Genomic DNA, 15,337 nt, shown 5'->3' on the forward strand with positions numbered 1-15,337 from the left:
TAATTTGTATAAAATGATTTTTATGACAAATATATTTCAATAAAGCATGCACTTGCATAGCTGCTATTGGGTGTCCAAAATTGGCTATGATGATTAGAACTTTTAAACTATAAGGTAACAGCCCGTGTCTGCGTGGGTTTCCTCCGGGTGCTCCGGTTTCCTCCCACAGTCCAAAGATGTGCGGGTCAGGTGAATTGGCCATGCTAAATTGCCCGTAGTGTTAGGTAAGGGGTAAATATAAGGGTATGGGTATGGGTGGGTTGCGCTTCGGCGGGTCGGTGTGGACTTGTTGGGCCGAAGGGCCTGTTTCCACACTGTAAGTAATCTAATCTAAGCACTTGCCCTTTCCGTAACATTTAGCAGCTGAATGAAGTTCACCCTTTTCTCTTTACACTGTATCTGCTTGTAATGGAGTAATCAGAGGTCAGATGTAAATACTGACTTGACACATAATGGACAAGTTTTAATGATTCACAATTTCAGTCTTCCTAGTTCAAGGTCAGGTGTTTCATCCATTTGTTTAGTGCCCACCGCATGAAAGAAAACCTCCTAATTCCTTTATTCTCAATGATGTTTTGATATATTATACTGAATATATAAGGCTGAGAATGCTTTAATTAGTGTAAGCTGTTTAGGTATAATGCTAAAATTAATTTCCAAGATCGTATTTTAATTGCTCCATTCATGGTGACCATGTCTTTAGCTGCCAAAATCTGAAACTCTGAAATTCCCTTTTTAAACAATGGCATGGACTTTTCCATGGCCTGATAATTGTTCTGAAGGATAAATAGGAGTTGTGCATGGGGAACCTGTTGAATAGCCAAAGTAGCAGACTCCAAGGGAATTACCTGGGGCATTTTGTTTTCCACTGGACAATTGCCTGCAACTGGAAAGCTCCAAATGTCTTCATTTAAATCAGGGGATTCAGAGAATCCCACTGAAGTCAAGTTAATAACTTTCAGACAAGGTTAGACTGCTAAATACCTGGTCTAACACTTCAATAATCTGTTACAGCAACACCCCTTCTCCTCCCATTCCAATTTATCAAAATGGCATCCTCAGCTACACCTACCACCAGGACCCTTGCACACCCAGACTCTGAAATGACAAACTCTCTTCCTTGCAGACCAACACCTCATTGTAACCCTGGAACACATCACCACCCCAGCTGGCAGTGCCTGCTCCTTCCCTTGACACCAGTCTTTAACAGCCCCGCTCTCTGCTGCTGGTCCTAACCTTCTCTGTCCCATTACTGGTCATGGCCTCACATCTCAATCTGCAGTCCTGACTCTGCTTTTCTCCCACAATAACAACTAACTCCCCCTTTCCCCCACACTGGCAGCTGGAACTGGTCTTCGCTACCCTGGACCCAAACCCTTTGTCTCCCCCTACCTTGGGATACAGTCCCCACCTTTGCCCTGCTGCGGAACCAGCCACCCATCTCCTTCCCCCAAAACTAGCCCCAATCCTTCCCTTTATCTCCTTCAGACCCGATTTCCCTGTCCCACTGCCCAGCCAATTTTCCAGACAGAACTACTCCTACCTGCCCCACATCACCAGACACAATATTTCGTCCACCACAATCTGTCCTGAACAAAGTGGCTGTCAGTGATGCTGGTCTTTTAAATTTCAGAATATGACCATTTACTGCTGTGAAAAAGGAAGCATTGTTTGCCTTCCGCTGATAATTCTGCTCCACGAGGAGCTGTCAGAAGAGAAGCATGGCTCCACATTTTTGAAGGAGCCGTGATTCAAATTGCCTGTCAGGAATACAGAGTTCTTTCATTGCCACTCTGCTTTTTTTTGTTGCAACCTGTGAGAAACTCTGGCCCCTACGTCTTCCTCCTGCTCTTTCCTGTTTTAAAGTGCTCATTAAAACCTGTCTCTTGGCTGAAGTTTTTAATTATTGGTCCTAATTCCTTATGTGGGTCAAAGTTTACTTCATAATAGTTTGCTACTTCATCAGAGTTTTATTTATTGAAATAAGTATATCAATAAAAGTTGGAGTTAATCTTTTAAGATGTTTAGTTCTTTCAACAACCATTTTTTCTTATTGTATTTACATGCATTTCTCAACAGTGGCTATTCATTCTTTGCATCCATCTGGGACTGTCTGATAAAGCCATCTTTTCATTGTTGTCTGTTCTATTTTGTACACACACAACCCCCAACCCAGACAAACACACACACACACACACACAAAGACCACATGCACACATATATTTTGTGGGGTGAATTTGTACTTTCAGGGTTACATTATGCTTTGCTCAAAAACTGCATGCATTCATGTTGAACTCTGAGCTCAAAAACTGCATGAATTTATGTAAAACTCCATTATCTCAGTTTTTAGATGACAGTCAATCTAAACATCATGGCATAGACAGAGAACACAGGGGGCCAACACCTTCAACATATTGTCTAGCTATCACCATTGTTAACAGCTAACCCGAGAATGTAACCTTTTTAAAAAAAGATTTTGTGATTTACACATGAAAGAAGTGAAACTCTCACTGTATTCTAACAGATAAAAGGCTTAACAGACAATCAATTTTTCAATGTATAATTTCAGTTACATCACACTGTAAATTTTTGCTATAAATTCTGTATTAGGATTGAGCCCTCCACTACCACCTGATGAAGGAGCTCCGAAAGCTAGTGTGCTTCCAATTAAACCTGTTGAACTATAACCTGGTATTGTGTGATTTTTGACTTGCTTCACTGCGATACTGTTGGAAAGTACAGGTTCACCCCCTTATCAAACGTTTGCAAATCCTATCGCTGAATCAAATCTTGAAAGTGTCACCTAGGCTCAAAACCTCTATTTACATAATCAGAGTTTCCCTGTTCGTAGTGAGGCATTAAACTAAGACTCCCCTACACCTTTCCTTCTGCAGATTAATTTAGTAAATTTCAATGCACTATTTGAAGTATAGAAGGAATGTTTCACACTCATCCATGCCAAAGATATATTTTAATCTTACTATGGGTATTCTTTACGCAGGGAGTAGTAAGGGAGATTTAAACAATCTTTAGGTAAGCACATGGATGATTTTGGGATAGTGTAGGGGGACAAGTTGAGAATAGTTCACAGGTTGGCGCAACATCGAGGGCCGAAGGGCCTGTTCTGCGCTGTATTGTTCTATGTTCTATGTTTTGTGGGTAAACTGATGTGGAGGAATTGGTGTTGGACTGGGGTGGACATGGTCAGAAGTCACATGACACCAGGTTATCGTCCCAACATGTTTATTTGAAATCACAAGCTTTCAGAGAATTGCTCCTTTGTCAGGTAGAGTGAAGAGAAGCACATGGTCACATAATTTATAGGCAGGGAAATCTAAAGATCGTACAAATGGTGTGAGTGGAGAGTCGACAGGCTGAACAATAAGTCTCTGCAGTGATCAAAAGCATCTGATAGTGTGAGTAAAGTGGCAACAGCTGAATAGCAAGTGAAGGGATTACCTTTCATCCAAATAATTGAGGCAGAGATAATCACAAAAAATTAAAACAGGGTGGTGCTGGAAACAAACCAAATGGTTAGAATAATACGATAGGGATCAGAGACGCATGCTGAGGCTCTAACCAAAGTAATAAGTTATCCAAACAAACTAATTAAGGCAGAGAGATCACAACAAGTTATCAAGGTGATGGCGTCAAAACAGGACTGTAAGGAAGATTTTACAGATAAAGAGCAGTATATGGAGTCATATGTAGCGCGACATGAACCAAATATTATGGCGGAGGTCATTATCATGGGTACGGATGTGGATAAATTGACTGCTATGTTTACTGGATAATAACAGTTAGCTCGATTCAAAAACAAGTGATTGTAAAATGATTTGAATTACATTGAGGTTATTTAAATTTCATCGATTTCACTTCATTAATTCTTTTAAGTCATCCCTAAGTTTTTCACACCTAAGTTTTTCAGTACCATTCATGAATCCTTAGATAATGAAACATCCCAAATCTTTTGGTGCAAAGCCTTGTCTCGGGGCAACGGGAAATTAAGTTGTATATGTTTTGCACGTGCACGACAGAGCATCCAGACAGTTGAACAGAATGATCTTGTGATGCCAGATGATTTGTAAAACTGTGAAACTATGTTGCAGGGGAACATCTGTGCTGTAAACATTGTATCACTGGGTGAGGTTCTCAAACAACCGAGACCTATTCCTTTGCATGTGCTTGAATAAATTCTTTGCGGACTTGCAGGCTCAAGAGTCATCCTTTAAGCACAAATTCTGGGCAACATTCAGGCTTAGGTTAATAAATAGCAAATAATATTCATACACATATGTGCCAAGCAATGACCATCTCCAGCAAGAAAGAAAGAACATAATAATTTCCCCTTGTTATATGATGGCATTGTCAGCTGGAATACCCATCACTTGCTTAAATGAGTTCAATCCCAACAACAGTCAAGAAACTTGGTGTCACTTGGGACAAAACAGCCCACTGGACTGGCATCCTCCCACAACCCCATCACCACCTCTATTACTCATTCCCTCCAACACTGACATACACTGTCTGCAATGTGCACTGGGTCAAGCTTTCTTTGACAATATTTTTCCATCTGTGATCTCCCAACTCATAGAATGAAATTCATGAAAACAAAATCACCTGCAAGTTTCTCACCAAGCTGTACATCGTTCTGACTTGAAACTAGAAAAACATAGAATTTGATAGTGAGGAAGGAGGCCATTCAACCCATCTGTACCGGCTCCTGAAAGAGCTACCCAGCTAGTACCATTTTCCAAGCCAATTGCCGCAGCCCTCTGAAAGATATCACGTTCAAATATATATCCAGCTCTCTTTTGATACCTCCTATGAAATCTGCTTCCATCACTCTCAGCAGAGCATTTCAAATCCTAACAACTCTGTGGATAAAGAATTTTCCCTCGCCTCACTCCAAACTCTTGCTGACAATCATGACATTGTGACTGCTAGTTATTGACATACCAGCTAGTAGAATCAGAATAAACTTCTTGAACCTGTCAACATTGTTCATAATTTTTAACACCTCAAACCAATTATCCCTTTGTTGTCTCTGCTCCAAGGAGAATTATACCATTGTTATTTCACTGTCATTGCACCAAAATCCTGGAAATCCCTCCCTATAAGTGAACGTACACCACATGAGGCAGAAGTGGATACTGCAAATGCTGGAGATAAGAGTGAAGATTATCATGGTGCTGGAAAAACGCAGCAGATCAGGCAGCCTCCAAGAAGCAGATTCCTGATGAAGGGCCTTTGCCTGAAATGTCGATTTACCTGCTCCTTGGATGCTGCCTGACCTACTGTGCTTTTCCAGCACCACTCTAATCTACACCACATGAACTTCAGCAGTTTTATGGACAACAAAGTTGGCCTCAACAGCGATGCTCATATAATAACATTTTTTTTTGGTAATGTTAATTGAGTGATATATACAAAGAACAAAGAAAGTTTACAGCCCGGGAACAGGCCCTTCGGCCCTCTAAGCCTGAGCCAATCCAAATCCACTGTCTAAACCTGTCGCCCAAAAGCTAAGCATCTGCTCCCTACCTACTCATGCACCTGTCCAGACGTATCTTAAATGAATCTACTGTGCCTACCTCTACCACCTCTGCTGGCAACGCATTCCAAACGCCCACCACTTTCTGTGTGAAGTACTTGCCGCGTGTATCCCCTTAAACTTTTCACCTCTCACCTTGAAAGCGTGACCCCTCGTATTGAATCCTTCACCCTGGGAAAAAGTTTGTCTCTATCCACCCTGTCTATACCCTTCATGATTTTGTAAATCTCAATCAGGTCCCCCCTCAAACTCCTTTTTGCTAAGGAAAACAAACTTAACCTACTCAACCTCTCTTCATAGCTAACACCTTCCATACCAGACATCCTTGTAAACCTTCTCTGCACCCTCTCCAAAGCAACCACATCCTGTTGGTAATGTGGCAACCAGAACTGTACACAGTATTCTAAATGCAGTCGATACAATGTCTTGTACAATTTTAACATGACTTGCCAGCTCTTCGACTCAATACCCCGTCCAATGAAGGCAAGCATACTATATGCCTTCTTGACCACTCTATCCACCTGTGCAGCAACCTTCAGGTACAATGGACCTGCACTCCCAGATCTCTCTGCCCATCAACTTTTCCCAAGGCTCTAGAATTAGACTTGCCTAAATGCATCACCTCACATTTGTCTGGCTTGAACTCCATCTGCCACTTTTCCATCCAAATCGCCGGTCTATCTATATCCTGCTGTATTCTTTGACAGTCCCTTTGCTTTCTGCTACTCCACCAACATCAACAGCCCTTATTTCATCTATCAACTTGGTCACTTCCTCAAAGAACTCTATTGAGTTGGTAAGGCATGATCTCTCCCGCACAAAACCATGTTGCCTATCCCTGATAAGCCCATTCTTTTCTAAATATAAATAGATCCTATCCCTCAGTACCTTCTCCAGCATCCCACCACTGATGTCAGGCTCACTGGTTTGTAGTTACCCAGAATATCCCTACTACCCTTCTTGTACAGGGGACAATACGAGCAACCTTGCAGTCCTCCGCTGCCTCAACTGTGTTTAAGGATGCTACAAAGATATCTGTCAGAGCCCCAGCTATTTCCTCTCTCACCTCCCTCAGCAACGTGCGATAGATCCCATCAGGTCCTGGGGATTTGTCCACCTTAATAAACTCGAGCCTATCATCTTTCCAACACATCTTTCCTACTTATGTCAACTTGTATATTGGACAGTTCACCTGGCAAGTTCCCCTGCTGTTTGAAATAGTATCATAGAATCATTTATAACCCCACTGTAGGTTAATAGGTCCTCACTTTCTAAGAGATCACATCTTCAATAATGCTGCAAAGCTTCAATGTTGTATTGAAGAAACAGTCTGAATTTTGGGGCTCCAGTCCTACATAGATTCACACAGCATGGAAACATGGTCTTCTGTCAAACTCATCTGCGCCAATCAGACATCCCAATGTAACCTAGGCCTATTTATCAGCATTTGCCCCATATCTAAACCCTTCCTATCATATGTCCGATGAGATGCCTTTAAATGCTATAATTTTACCAGCTTGACCAGATCCTCTGGCAGCTCATTCTATATGTGCACTACACTCTGTTACCCTTCAGGTCCTTTTTAAATCTTTCTCCTTTCACGTTAAACCTATGCCCATGAATATTGGACCCCCCACCTCCCCCTAGGAAAAAGACCCTGACTATTCACCCTATCCATAATGTCAACATGAATGTATAGCTGAGCTTCAAATCTAAAATTGATTCAACGAAGCAGGTATTCTTGATACTACCATCAAATGGATGGTGAGCTTAGTTACTTAGTCATATAAAATTTTAAATGAAAGGAATCAATGTTTGTATAATTCAGTAATTTTGAGATTTGAATAAGGTTTTATTTTTAATCAAGTTGTTTTTGAATGACTGTTTAGACCGATGGTTCTGTTCATGCTTTTGTGAAGCAATGTTAATAGTACTTTTGTCATTCATTACTCACTCTGATTAAGCAATGTTATAAGTATTGAATATTTAAAGTGTAACAGATGAAAAATAACTGCAATGTTTCACATTAAAATGTATAATTGTGTGATCAATACTAAACTGTTTATTTTCTACGCGGGCATATTTACAAAACATGGCTTGGGGGTTGTCAATATTATTGATAATTAAGAAACTCAAGTAAAGGGCAAGTTCCAGATATCTATCAAGTGACAGCATTGCCTATTATTTCTCAACTCAGATGTTTTATTAACATGCTTTACTCACTTTAAGCAAAACAACCAGAAATTAGTCTGAGAAAGAAATGAAATAAATCTTTCAGTAGGCTAAATAGTTCATTAGCAAGGTAGGAATGGGCCATGTGGGATCAAGCGCAATAAGAAAACAGATAAACAATGAATAATTGGAAATTAATGGATACGCAAACAGATCTTTGTTGGGAACTGTGGAATTGCTTTGTTTTCTGGCTTAACAAAATTGTAAATCTTGAGGTGGCTTAGTGTGTGCTGTTTCCCAGCGCTGGTCACAGAAACCTAGTCAATTTTCCAATAACCTCATATTACTGTGATTATAGATACATTTATCACCCTTATCTTGCTTTAGCCTTTCAATTTATTCACCCTTCTCTGCCATACTTTCCAACAAAGTAACTTCATTTAGTGAACTGCAAGTTGCGTGAATGAAACATTAATTGCTTTGTTTGTGTTTTCTTTGAGTTGACTGAACTAATCAAGGTCAGAGGTCTCTGTTCTGTATTTGCAATGCTTTTAATATTTTTGTGATAGAACTGAACTTCAGAATTCATTTCTTTAATCTGCTCTTTATCAAGAACAACTGGAAGCAATGGGTGTCCAGCTTTTGAAAGTTGTCTTAGTGTTGGCTGCAACACGACAATTCAGAATCTTTTGTCAACCTGTTGCTGTCACACCATGATTTCTGTGACACCCTTCTCTGCCCATTGATTTTATATTTAGGTTCTTTATCTTTTCCATGAATTGCAAGGTTAAAACAGGAGATTTTAATTGTCCACTTGCTGTAGAAAAGATGTTGTTAAACTTGAAAGGATTTAGAAAAGATTTACAAGGCTGTTGCCAGGGTTAGACGGTTTGAGCTATGCGCAGAGGGTCAAGGTCTTTTCCCTAGACTAGCGGAGTCCAAAACTAGAGGGCATATGTTTTGGGTGAGAGGGGAAAGATTTAAAAGAGACCTAAGGAGCAACTTTTTCATGCAGAGACTGTTACGTGTATGAACTGAGCTGCCAGAGGAAGTGGTGGAGGCTGGTACAATTACAACATTTAAAAGGCATCTGGATGGGTACATGAATAGGGAGAGTTTAGAGGGATATGGGCCAAGTGCTGGCAAATGAGACTGGATTAATTTAGGATATCTGGTTGACATGGAGGAGTTGGACCAAAGGGTCTGTTTCCAAGCTGTGCATCCCTATGACTTTATAAGAGACACATTCGAGCAGCAACTAATTCCCCATCAGCACTGACAGCAGTAGGGCATCTCAACTACCCAGATTATTTAGTGGCCAGCTATCTCGGCATGCAGTGAAAAACATCCATTGCAAGAATTTTAAAGATTAGGTTTGTTTGCATGTGAATACAACCTTTGCAAATGACATTTCAATCTGTATGAAAACATCCTTTGGTCAGAGCTCATATTGAAAAATATGTTTTTATGGCTCCATTTAATCAAAATAATGCTTCTGATTGATCAACTTTAGTGAATAGCTCACAGTCATGGTAAACTTTTGGTGAGATGAGTGTGAATGAGGAGAGAACAGATCCAAGGCTATTAGGAAAGTTTTAAATGTAGTCAACAATATGCACCTCCACTTTGCTGCTGACCGCCAGATTGAGGACATTAGGCTGAATCCTCGAGTTTTTGACTGAGTGCAAATCACATTGAGTTTGATGGAATGAGGCCAAATGTTTCTCATCACATCTTGGAGAAAGTGAGGACTGTAGGTGCTGGAGATCAGAATCAAGAGTGTGGTGCCGAGAAAAGCACTACAGGTCAGGCAGCATCCAAGGAGCAAGAGAATCATCGTGTCAGGCATAAGCCCTTCATCAGGAATGTCGTCAAAGCATTTGATGAGTATTTAAAGTGAGGGAACTATGGATTTTGATTTTCAATTCTGTATACATCAGAAATTCATTTTGAACAGTGAGTTAAGAAAATAACATTTCCACATTCCTGATGAAGGGCTTAAGCCCGAAATGTTGATTCTCCTCCTCCTCAGATGCTGTCTGACCTTCTGTGCTTTTCCAGCACTACACTCTCAACTTCTCATCATATCTTACCAAATTTGTTGCATTTCTTGGCATTTCAGCCCCTATGGTAAATATGAAGTCCAATTTCTGCCCCATCATACCATGCAGACTTTGTGGAGCAACTCACCATTCACTTGAGATCCCAGAATTGCCTGCCAACTGAGGTACTAGTGCCATTTTCAAAAGCCTCTTCTACAACCAAAGTCAGACCAGAGCTGCCCCTGTCATGGCAGGAAGGGGAAATCAACACTCCACTTGTGGGCATGGACCTGGAGCTCCTGCTGGACAGGGTGTTACACTGATTGGACTTCCTTTTCCCCAGAACCAGGAGTGGAGGCCCCAACACCCAAATATGCCATCCTTGTCTGAAGGTTTACACCCAGTCCTGGTGAAGGGTCCTGTCTGAAACTTCAACTCTCCTGTTCTTCGGATGTTACCTGACCTGCTGTACATTTTCCAGTGTCATATTTCATCGACTCTGATTCTCCAGCATTTAGAATAGTCTCAGCCATGTGGTGGAATGTGCAGCACTGATCAAAGAAGGTCCAGGTCCTTTCTTACTCCAGCAGCAGAAGTGTCACCACCTTCTCTCTATTACATTACCCTTATTCTACCTTGACCGTTAGACCCACATCCCACCAAGGTCATGCTCTGCCACTCTCATTATTGCATTCAGCAGTATCCCCGCTCACTTCCTTTCACCCTCACCTGCAGCACCAGTAATGCTATGCTGCCCACTCACTCACCTGGATGACCTCCCCACCCGCACCAATGGGAACAAACTGCACCAGCCAATTTAATCCACTGTAATCCCTGCCTCTTTGAGTCCACAAGCGAAACAACTCTCAATAGGACAGAAACAGATAAGGTGAATGGAGTGCTGTCCACCATTTGTCTCCTCACCCCTTATGAGCAGACGATCCTAACTCTGACTACCCCAAACAGTTCCTGAACTGGAATCAAAGGCTAGCCTTGGCTTAATGTGTGAGGATCTCATGAACAAGGGCTATCTCCCTTGACTGCACTGAGACCTGCTGACATCAATGGCAATCTTCTTAGCTTTGTTGCTGTGTTAAATGACACTGTAAGACAGTAGTAATATGAGCTTTGTTATCGCTGGCTGAGTGGGCAATGCACAAAAAGGCTCAACATGAGTAAGAGAAAGTGAAGACTGCAGTTTCTGGAGATTAGAGTTGAAAAGTGTGACGCTAGAAAAGCACAGCAGGTCAGGCAGCATCTGAGGAGGGGAGAATGTTGGCATTCCTGATGAAGAGCTTATTCCTGAAATGTCGACTCTCTTGTTTCTTGGATACTGCCTGACCTGTTGTGCTTTCCCAGTGCCACACTTTCAACTCAAAGTGAGTAAGGTCTTTGAAAGCAAATGAAGAGTCCAGAGATGCTGCCTGTTATTAGATATCATGTTTTAATAGCTGCAGTCTGTGTAATGTGCTGAAGATTGATAAAATATTATTAATATTGTCATTATTGTGGGCGGCACGGTGGCACAGTGGTTAGCACTGCTGTCTCACAGCGCCTGAGACCCGGGTTCAATTCCCGACTCAGGCAACTGACTGTGTGGAGTTTGCACGTTCTCCCCGTGTCAGCATGGGTTTCCTCCGGGTGCTCCGGTTTCCTCCCACAGTCCAAAGATGTGCAGCTCAGGTGAATTGGCCATGTTAAATTGCCCGTAGTGTTAGGTAAGGGGTAAATGTAGGCGTATGGGTGGGTTTCGCTTCGGCGGGTCGGTGTGGACTTGTTGGGCCGAAGGGCCTGTTTCCACACTGTAAGTCTAATCTAATCTAATTAGTAGTCATGGTATTTGATGAGCATTTAAAGTGAAGGAACTACGGATTTTGATTTTCAGCTCTGTATATGTCAGAAATTAATTTTGAACAGTGAGTTAAGAAAATAGTATTTCCACAAACTCGTGTTTTTTTCGATGAACAACAAGCTACCGAAGAAGATAATTGATGGTGTATTTTCGAACTTCAATTCTTATAACCCAGAGAGAGAAAAAAACGAGAATCTCGGAATAGATTCATTCAGAGAAAAGCAAGCTCATTCAAAGAGAAGAAGACGAGTTTCAGAGAGAAGAGATCCTTAACAGCAGAGCTGCTATTATTCATCTTTAAAGCTGTCAAGGTTGAAGAAATGTCTCGGGTTGCTCAGAAGAAAGCCATGAATAGATGGCTGTGGAACTGTTAGAGAGGGAGCTATCCTGCAAGGCTGTCAAAAAACATCAGGTCAGGGATCCTATGTAATGTAATAAGGGAGTTTACAGTTTATTTAAGGGTCTTGTGAAGAGAGATTAATTGAAGAAAACAGCATCAAGTGAAAACACAAATCTGCTGAAAAGAAAATAACTAGTCATACTAACTGAACAAGGAGCTTTATTCTGGAGATAGGAGTCATTCTTCATTGAACATCAAGTGTCTGTAAGGTTTTTGTTGTTCAATCTTCCGTTCTGCTATCTCTACTTAGTTTATGCCAGTTGTTCTCATATATTGCCAATGTAGATTGTGTTTTTCTCATCTTTTATGTGCAGAAGAGATTTACTAGGATGTTGCCTGGTATGGAGGGGAGATCTTGTGAGGAAAGGCTGAGGGACTTGAGGCTGTTTTCGTTGGAGAGAACAAGGTTGAGAGGTGACTTAATAGAGACATATAAGATAATCAGAGGGTTAGATAGGGTGGACAGGGAGAGTCTTTTTCCAAGTATGGTGACGACGAGCACGAGGGGGTATAGCTTTAAATTGAGGGGTGATAGATATAGGACAGATGTCAGAGGTAGTTTCTTTACTCAGAGAGTAGTAAGGGTATGGAATGCTTTGCCTGCAATGGTAGTAGATTCGCCAAGTTTAAGTGCATTTAAGTCGTCATTGGACAAGCATATGGATGTACATGGAATAGTGTGGGTTAGATGGGCTTCAGATTGGCATGACTGGTCAGAGCAGCATCGAGGGCTGAAGGGCCTGTACTGTGCTATGTTATAAACTTGGGTTAAAAGTATGTTGAACATGTACATTTTTGAATATGTTCAGTGACTGACTTACATAGTAAGCACAAAGTAAAGTAAAATTTATGGTCTTCCAAACCAAGTCTCACTTTCGAATTTGATTTGTTCAGTGTTATCATCAGCTGGAACCAGAGCAGGAAGAAGTGAAATGTGAGTGTGAGGCTTGCAACAGGTCTGAAAATGAAAGGGTGAGGTGAAGCATACTCTTGTTAGTATGAAGAGTGTGGTGCTGGAAAAGCACAAGAATTCCTGATGAAGGGCTTATGCTCAAAACATTGACTCTCCTGCTCCTTGGATGCTGCCTGACTGGGTGTGCTTTTCCAGCACCACACTCTTCGACTCTGGCATCTGCCGACCTCATTTTCTCCTATTGTTCATATGTCCTGATTCATGGGAAGTGTTGGCAGATGAACAATGAGGTGATGATGTTTTGAGAAGCGGCTGCAGTTGGTAAGGCAGTTGCTAGCATATGACATTCGAGGTGCATTCACTGACCATGCTGACTCATGTGAGATTATTAACTTCCTTGCGGCACTTCATTCAGGCCCTTGGGATTAGGTTTGTATTTATCCCCAGGGTTATCTGCTATTTTCTGTCTGTCTATAGGGAAGACCTCCTGGACCCTTGCCAATGGAGAATAACTCTGCTTCTTCACACCTTCATAAAAATCTTCAGGGCACTGTCACAAAATCTTGGCTCACAATCTTTCCTGCATCATACATCACTCTTTGCACTACTCTGAATGATGTCAGCCCCTTAAATAGTCACACACTTAACATTTAAGAGGGAACTGAACTGCTTACGTAGTATAGCAAATGATTATGTTGGATATCCTGTGTGCAACTAATGGACAATATTGTGTAATTGTCTATAAATACTAATCATTACAATGAACAGGAAACAATAATTTGACTCGATGTCTGCAGTACATTGATGGACATCATTATGATACTTCTGTTTATTTTCTGGGCCAATCCGATTTGGCTCTTGAGGTATGAGTAAGTTACTGCGGAGGCTGGAATCAGTACTGAAATCAACAAATGGGTCAGGCAGCACCATGGTGAGAGAGCAAACTCATGTTTTGAGTCTAGATGACTCTTCATCAGAGCTGACATGAAATGTAGAGGGGACAGTAGATTGGGAGAGGGGGAAGGTGCTGTTTATAGTGCTGGGGGATAAAAGATGTTGATATTTTAGATTAAGTGATAAAAATATGGATGGCATAACAATAGTTTCTATGTCAAAGTTTAAGACTTTTTTTTGCCTATGGTTTTGTTTCTTTTAATTCACTAATTGGATGTGGATGTCACTAGCTGGGCCAGCATTTATTCCCTGACCCTAATTGTTCTTGAGAAGGTGGTGGAATGGAATATGGTACCACAGACTCTTCCTTGCTAATACTGCGCATATAGAATTTGAAAGCAGTGTTCACTCACAGTGAACAACCCAATTCTTTTGCTGTAACTGTCCTGAAATATAGATGTTATGTCTGGTGCAATATCTGAGAATGATTTCATGCTATTCATTTGAAAGCTGAACAGAACATCCTGTGGCTTTTCTTTGAGTGCGTGTTTTATTGACAGCTCTATTTGAGTAGGAGAGACGCACAGTTAAATTTTGCCAGTCACCAAAAAAAGTTTGAACAACCTGTTCTATTCCAATTAAGTGACAAATCTGGTGCTGTCAGATAGGGGAGGCCAGGGAGACTCGGTATAAGATTATCAGCCATCTGTCACTTAAAGTGACCTTCAGACAGCTCCAGCTCACCTCCAAGTTTAATATAACAGATGCAACTGCTACTTTCTCTTTTTGAAGAGGACATGTTAAATTGGTAGCTATTGCAAGTATGTCCACTGATCCATTTCCTATTTAATAGAATCTTTGCCTTCCAACCTCAAGGAGCATGTCACATAATTTGAAAGTAGATGTGCAATGATGGCATTTTTTTTTTGACCCTGCTACAACTTTCTCAGATCTTGGTCAGATATGACACTCTCAAGATTTGAAAGTCTGCAGTCTCACCAATAGGAAATGTCTCAGATGTGAAACCTAAAACGAATCAAACCATTTGGGGTGAGTCAGAAACAACTTCCTGCAGTTGAGTGCTGGACAGTGTATACCAACTGTGCTGCTTCATTTTAGGTGTCTGAGCCTGACCAAGATAATTTAACAAAATATTATATAAATCAACAACACTATCAACTTAACTAAAATTAGATGAAAAGTGAAAGAACTGCAGATGTTGTAAATTGTTCAGAGGAAGGATCACCTGACCTGAAACGTTAACTCTGATTTCTCTTTACAGATCCTGCCAGACCTGCTGAGCTTTTCCAATAACTTTTGTTTTTATAACTAAAATTAGACAGTGAAATAAAAGGAGCGGCTGTGGTAGGAAATACACAATTTCATACCACTAATGGATACAGTACTGATTGAGGTTCTGGGATAGGGTTAAAAGGTTTACGTTGGATTAGCGTATATGCAGTATAATGAAATATGCAAATAATCGTGTAATTGATGGTGATCATTTAAA

General features: G+C 41.1%; 1 protein-coding gene across 1 annotated transcript in view; it reads left to right on the plus strand.

Annotated features, from left to right (window-relative positions):
* Positions 1-15,337, plus strand: part of LOC132817331 (low-density lipoprotein receptor-related protein 1-like) — a 1,680,787-nt gene that overhangs the window by 679,716 nt on the left and 985,734 nt on the right. The window lies entirely within an intron of this gene.

The sequence above is a fragment of the Hemiscyllium ocellatum genome, chromosome 7 (genome assembly GCF_020745735.1).
Source record: "Hemiscyllium ocellatum isolate sHemOce1 chromosome 7, sHemOce1.pat.X.cur, whole genome shotgun sequence".
Lineage (NCBI taxonomy): Eukaryota > Metazoa > Chordata > Chondrichthyes > Orectolobiformes > Hemiscylliidae > Hemiscyllium > Hemiscyllium ocellatum.